This window comes from Micromesistius poutassou, assembly GCF_964030765.1.
Source record: "Micromesistius poutassou genome assembly, contig: SCAFFOLD_5521, whole genome shotgun sequence".
Taxonomy (NCBI): domain Eukaryota; kingdom Metazoa; phylum Chordata; class Actinopteri; order Gadiformes; family Gadidae; genus Micromesistius; species Micromesistius poutassou.
The window spans coordinates 5,001-12,500 of record NW_028180413.1 but is presented as its reverse complement, the minus strand read 5'-3'; the positions used below and the strand labels follow the sequence as shown (position 1 = coordinate 12,500).

The 7,500-nt window shown below is 47.0% G+C and overlaps 1 pseudogene across 1 annotated transcript in view; it reads right to left on the bottom strand.

Moving 5' to 3' along the window:
- LOC311370825 (abl interactor 1-like) overlaps positions 1 to 7,500 on the bottom strand; it is a 14,659-nt pseudogene that overhangs the window by 3,191 nt on the left and 3,968 nt on the right. Inside the window, exons 3-6 of the transcript in view lie at positions 7,149 to 7,255; positions 5,113 to 5,253; positions 2,502 to 2,602; positions 269 to 502 (exon numbers count right to left, since the gene is read on the bottom strand). The product of the transcript in view is annotated as an abl interactor 1-like (transcript). The remainder of the gene's footprint in view (positions 1 to 268; positions 503 to 2,501; positions 2,603 to 5,112; positions 5,254 to 7,148; positions 7,256 to 7,500) is intronic.

The window sequence follows — 7,500 nt, the reverse complement described above, 5'->3', positions numbered from 1 at the left end:
CTCTCTCTTGTCCCCCTATCTCTCTCTCTCTCTCTCTCTCGCCTCCCCTCTCTCTCTCTATCTATCTCACTCTCTCTTGCCCCCCTATCTCTCTCTCTATCTATCTCACTCTCTCTCTCTTGCCCCCCATCTCTCTCTCTCTCTCTCTCTCTTTCCCCCTCTCTCTCTCTCTCTCTCTCCCTCTCTCTCTCTCTCACCTGTTCATCTTCAAAAGAGCCTATCCTAGCAATAACCCCCCCCGCCCACGCCCCTGGGTTGCCGTGGTTACCTGGGTTGGCGGGGTAGGCGGGCCCCCCGTTGAGGTGGGGCTGCTGGGAGATGGAGAACTGGGAGTTGAGGGAGGGCGCGCGGCGGTAGGTGCCCGTGGCTGACACCATGGAGGCCGAGGAGGTGGTGGAGGACGAGTTGTGGCGCGACACCTGGCGCGAGATGGTGCCGAACTGGGACATGGGGATGGGCCCCAGGCCGGGCCCCTGGGGCACCGCCGCGGGGACAGGGGCCACTGCGGGGGGGGGGAGAAAGTCAAATAACACTGCAGTGTAGTTCCAGTGAAACGTGGTAGGGGAGGGGGGTGTTTGGGAGTCACTGCCTTAATGTCGTGAATTTGAACGCCGTTGTGTTTTGCACATGGAAATGGAAATACTTGAATTCGCAACATTGAAATTCAAACATGTGCCTTTCCATTGGTACTATTTAAAAACACAATTTAAAATAAATTTTTTATGTTCACTCATTCCGATATAAATGCGTGGAGGTGTCCGTGAGCAGGCGTCTGATCCAGACGGCTGGCGCCCTGCGTGTGTACCTCCGCCGTCAGGGTGTCAATGTGTGCATTAAGCAGGTCGCTTTGGATAAAAGCGTCAATGCCCTAAAGATCCACGTGTCCATGGCATTCCAAGGACAGGCCAAAGCAACGGAGACCGGATGAGAGGCTGCCCGTGTTGATTGAGCTCCCAGTTTGAACAGACGTAACTGACACCAACCGGACGCTGACCGCAGCCCGACGTTCTGCTGAAAACGGTTGGGTTTAGTTCGTTAAGGAAGGAGTTCAGTTAAACTCAAGCAGTTTTCTGTGATCCTCACTGACTGACTGCGTTCTGATTGGCCGCAGTCGGGTCCGTTGCATTCAGTCTCGGTTGCTGATTCCTATGGCTTGAATTTTCTGGTCCGTATTTTGATCACTGAGTAATGAATATTGTTTCTGGAATATCTGCAACTTCCATTTTTGTATCTGAATTTGTGAGAATTGAAAAATATATATTTGACGTTGTGTTTTTGTTCGAATGCCGCGTTTGAATTACAAAGAATTCAGAACAAATACATTCAGATGACTCTCAAAGCATAACATTATTAATATTCAAATGTTCTGAATTCAATGGTGTTTACATTTTCATGGACAACATTCATTGGCTTAAGAATTCCCAAAATGAAGGCAGTGCTACGCCTCCACACGGTGGGGGACTACATTAATATAATTATAATAATAATGTTAAGGAGTCATATGATATAACGGGGTCCTCAGGCTGCACATGGTACCGTAGCAGCAACCCACTACAGGGTTAGAGTACAGCGGTGGCTGACTAATTAATTAATTAATAATAATTAATACTGCTGTAATAATCATCATCTCCATCAGTCAAGTGAAGTCAGTGGAGCCTTTCACCAGGATGAACACATTCTGGAAGGTCACCCCCAGAGGGGACAGGGGGGACAGAGGGGACAGAGGGGACAGGGGGGACAGAGGGGACAGGGGGGACAGAGGGGACACCCCCAGAGGGGACAGGGGGGACAGAGGGGACAGAGGGGACACCTCCAGAGGGGACAGAGGGGACAGAGGGGACACCCCCAGAGGGGACAGAGGGGACAGAGGGGACACCCCCAGAGGGGACAGAGGGGACAGAGGGGACACCCCCAGAGGGGACAGAGGGGACAGAGGGGACACCCCCAGAGGGGACAGAGGGGACAGAGGGGACACCTCCAGAGGGGACAGAGGGGACAGAGGGGACACCCCCAGAGGGGACAGGGGGGACAGAGGGGACACCCCCAGAGGGGACAGAGGGGACACCCCCTCACCCCCAGAGGGGACACCCCCTCACCTCCAGAGGGGACACCCCCAGAGGGGACACCCCCTCACCCCCAGAGGGGGACAGGAGACGTTACCAGAGGGGGACACCTCCAGAGGGGACACCCACAGAGGGGGACACCTCCAGAGGGGACACCTCCAGAGGGGACACCTCCAGAGGGGGACAGGGGGCGTTACCAGAGGGGGACACCCCCAGAGGGGGACAGGAGACGTTACCAGAGGGGACACCTCCAGAGGGGACACCTCCAGAGGGGACAGGAGGCGTTACCAGAGGGGACACCTCCAGAGGGGACAGGAGACGTTACCAGAGGGGACACCTCCAGAGGGGGACAGGAGACGTTACCAGAGGGGACACCTCCAGAGGGGACACCTCCAGAGGGGACAGGAGACGTTACCAGAGGGGGACAGGAGACGTTACCTTGGCCCATGCTGGGCGGGGAGGGAGTGGGAACGGCCAGAGGAACGCCAACGCTGCTGCTGCCGCTGTTCTCCCTACTGCCACTCCCCCCACTGCTGCCACTGCAGAGAGAGAGAGAGGGGGGGGAGAGAGAGAGAGGGGGGGAGAGAGAGAGAGACAGGGGGGAGAGAAAGACAGGGGGGAGAGGGAGAGACAGGGAGGGAGAGAGAGGGAGGGAGAGAGAGAGAGAGAGACAGGGGGGGAGAGAGAGGGAGGGAGAGAGAGAGAGATAGGGAGATGGTTACAGAGGGGATGAATGATGGATGGAGAGACATACAAGCAGAGCAGAAGAGAAAGATAACGATGATTAGGATGTGTCAAAGCTTAATACACTGACAAATGATAATTTCCTTCACAGTGTGAGTTTAACGCTGACGTCTCAGTGTGATTGGCCGCAGAGTGGGCTTCTCCCCTCAACTGACTGATTCTCTCCAAGGAGATCTCTCCAACAACTTGGTGCCAATACATTTATAGAATCCGTGCACACATCATACCTCAGCATACAGTTGTAGGCGTGTAGTGTGTGTGGTACGTGTGTTCAGTTGTTGCTCGTAGCTGGCGGCTGGTGACCTGTGAGGACGGCTACATCCTTATTGTATTATTATATATTATTATATTATTATTATTATTATATTATTATTATTATACCTTTGGGTGTGGGGCCTCCGGCAGAATAGGGCTGAACCATTTGGGGAAATAATGTAATTGCTATTATTTTGACCAATATTGCGATTGCGATTTAATATGCGATTTTTTTTAATTGATTAAGTTCCTTACGTTCTGTATTATTCACTAAAAAGGCCATAAATCATTATTTTATGACCAACACAACATTGGAAGCAGTCAACATATAAACTGCTCTTTCCTTTAGGCCGATGTGTTGAGATTAATTGATATTATAACATCTTTATTTAACTATTGACTTGTAAACTAAAAATAAATATAAATCTTACTGTCAGTTACGTCAGTTAACTATAACAAATTAAAAAAAAAACTTTTTTTTTTTAATCGCAGCCTTTGTGATTTGCATATCTCGTTCTATTACATCGCGATTTTGATTTGAATTCGATGAATCGTTCAGACCGACTGCAGAACTGATGTATTGTGCTTATTGTCAGTAACTGATTTTGTACTTATTGCAAGTCGCTTTGGATAAAAGTGTCTGCTAAATGCCCTAAATGTAAACGTAAGTAATGTCATGTATGTTGTTAATAGATAATGTAACAATAATGTAATGTATGTTACATTATAATGTCATGTATGTTGTTAATAGATAATGTAATAATAATGTAATGTATGTTACATTATGTCATGTATGTTGTTAATAGATAATGTAATAATAATGTAATGAATGTTACATTATAATGTCATGTATGTTGTTAATAGATAATGTAATAATAATGTAATGTATGTTACATTATAATGTCATGTGTGTTGTTAATAGATAATGTAATAATAATGTAATGTATGTTACATTATAATGTTATGTATGTTGTTAATAGATAATGTAACAATAATGTAATGTATGTTACATTATAATGTCATGTATGTTGTTAATAGATAATAGTAATAATAATGTAATGTATGTTACATTATAATGTCATGTATGTTGTTAATAGATAATGTAATAATAATGTAATGTATGTTACATTATAATGTCATGTATGTTGTTAATAGATAATGTAATAATAATGTAATGTATGTTACATTATAATGTCATGTATGTTGTTAATAGATAATGTAATAATAATGTAATGAATGTTACATTATAATGTCATGTATGTTGTTAATAGATAATGTAATAATAATGTAATGTATGTTACATTATAATGTCATGTATGTTGTTAATAGATAATGTAATAATAATGTAATGTATGTTACATTATAATGTCATGTATGTTGTTAATAGATAATGTAATAATAATGTAATGTATGTTACATTATAATGTCATGTATGTTGTTAATAGATAATGTAATAATAATGTAATGTATGTTACATTATAATGTCATGTATGTTGTTAATAGATAATGTAATAATAATGTAATGTATGTTACATTATAATGTCATGTATGTTGTTAATAGATAATGTAACAATAATGTAATGTATGTTACATTATAATGTCATGTATGTTGTTAATAGATAATGTAATAATAATGACATTATAATGTCATGCATGTTGTTAATAGCTGCTAGCCTACGAGCTGGGAGCAGGGGCTATACCAGTGGGGGCCTCTGGTTCAGGGGGCCATACCAGTGGGGGCCTCTGGTTCAGGGGGCCATACCTGTTGGGCCTCTGGTTCAGGGGGCCATACCTGTGGGGGCGGGGCCTCTGGTTCAGGGGGCCATACCTGTGGGGGCCTCTGGTTCAGGGGGCCATACCTGTGGGGGCCTCTGGTTCAGGGGGCCATACCTGTGGGGGCGGGGCCTCTGGTTCAGGGGGCCATACCTGTGGGGGCCTCTGGTTCAGGGGGCCATACCTGTGGGGGCCTCTGGTTCAGGGGGCCGTACCTGTGGGGGCCTCTGGTTCAGGGGGCCATACCTGTGGGGGCCTCTGGTTCAGGGGGCCGTACCTGTGGGTGCGGGGCCTCTGGTTCAGCGAGGCGGTGCGTGCGGGGCTGTTCTGGCTGCCCAGACGCGCAGGACTGGTCATGTAGTCGTTGGGCACCACAGGGGGCTTCACCGGCTCCAGGGTCTTGTAGGGGGTGTTGCGCCTGGATGGGAGAGAGAGAGACAGAGGTCGAGAGAGAGAGAGAGAAAGAGAGGGGGGGGAGGTGGGAGGGGAGAATGGAGGTAGGGCGTGGACGTTGGATGGAGGGGAGAGGTAAAGGATGGCACAGAGGGAGAGATTGATATCAATAAAAAGAGTATGGAGGACTCACAAAAGTCCTGTGCATTGATGAGGACATAACCTGTGTGTATCCAAACTGTGAGCGTGACTAGACCCTCACACCAAACCCAGCACACCGTGGACCAGTGGCGGCTGGTGGTTTTTAAAGTGAGGGAGGGAGGACTGCGCACTTGGTTGCCATTGGCCTGCTTGCACTGTTAGTGGCGTATGGTGGCATTAGAATGTGAGACTCAAGTTGTTTCAGGGTGTTTTTGTGAACTACAAAATAGCAGGGAGGGATAATTATGTGAATAGAATTGATACAAATCCACCAGTGGCAGCTTTTGAAAGCTGGTGGGCAGCATGTCTTGGACTACAAGGGCAGAAGGAAAGGATGCAAAGCCAATTAGTCAAATCAGGCCTACTCTTGATTTGTAAAACTAAATAAAAACAATTTTGCCCTCAATGACTGAAGCTATTGGTTGTAATTTGGCTATGTTTATTTTCAGCTACAATTGTTTTAAGAAAAATGAAGACACAAGACCAAAAGTGATGCCATTTAAAATGCATCATGCTCTGAATCATTCACTAACATCCTTTCCACAATATCAAACAGAACGGTCAGAGTAACAAATGATTAAAAGAACAACAAGAACAGCATTTCACAACTATTGACATGGGCTGTAAGCCTAACATTGTTTGAGGCAAATGTGGATGTTAATGGATGTTTCAGAATGTTGGTCATGGTGTTAAGCCAAATAAGATGGAGGGACTTCATTTATAGATCAAGTCAATCCTCCTCGCTGTTTGTGTTGCAAAGATATCAGTGACCTGGTCATACCAAACGGGATATTTTTCAAGTGATTTCAGAATAACTGCGAGTGTAACTCCACGTTTTCGCCACCCTTTCAGACGGCTTGGTAACCCAACGGAGGAGTATCAAAACATAGGTAGACTCAGCGCGTTTATTTCGGCGGACTTTTGGTGGTGAAAACACCAATATAAGTGAACAGAGCCGCACTGTACCGCAACGAACAGTAGCGCACTGCTCGGTGGAAACGAGGCATACGAGCGGGTTTGTTGGTTCTCGTAGCCTAGAGACTTGAGGAGATAAACCCTCCCTCCGGGCTGCTCCACAGCCAGGGCTCCTGCTTATTGGTTCATAGCGCAGCCAGGGCTCCAGCCTATTCGTGAATAGACGTTGCAAATCAGATCCCTTAGCTAGTCCCACCCACTCAGAGGAGGACTTTCCTCCTCTCTCCCATTGACCCCCATAATATCCCGAGAAATGAATGGGAGTCAATGGAGGCTGAGGGAGGAACGTCCTCCCCGCAGTAATATCCAATAGGCGATAGGGGGTGCTAATGTCCCTTTACCCAGGGAAACAAACATTACACGTACAAAGGCATTAAAGTAGTCATATTTAAGGGCATTAATTCATTACAGTAGTCTGGGCATATATACACTTTTTATTCTCAACAATGTAAAGGAGGATCTTCCTCCCTCTCCTCACTGGAGAAGCCTCCACTAAACACTCAACAGAGGCACCATCAGAAATACATTTGTGTCGGTTTATGACAACCTCATAAGCCATAACGTGCAATCACTTCCCGATGATTGGGCCTTTTGAAGCCCAGGAATAGGCTTTGATTTCTAAAACGCTCTGAAGCGACGCCCTGTAATTGGGATGACAACCTGATTAGCATAGCACGCAGCATGGACTGGAGTCTACGCTGGCGTTTTCAAACCCATCAACGCTGTTAGGAAGTAGGCGCTCACCCCAGGGTGCCGCGGCCCGCCATGGGGGGGCTGGGCGGCTTCTGGGTGGGGGGGTTGGTCCTGGACAGCGTGCCCCCCCCGCGTCCTGCCGCGTTGTTCCCCTGTTGCTGGAGAGGGAGAGGAGGGAGAGCGAAGGGAGTGAACTCTACAGCAGAGAGCAGTCAGACAGACAGACCCCCGACACCTGCCACAGGCCTCTGGACGGGTCTTTAACTACACTGGACCTTCACACACACACTGGGTCATTTAGCAGATCATTTCATCCAATCCCTTTGGATTTGTTTATGGATGCTGTTTGGGGGAAAACACTGGGAAAAGACCAGGAAACGGTGAGATATACCGACAGGCAGAC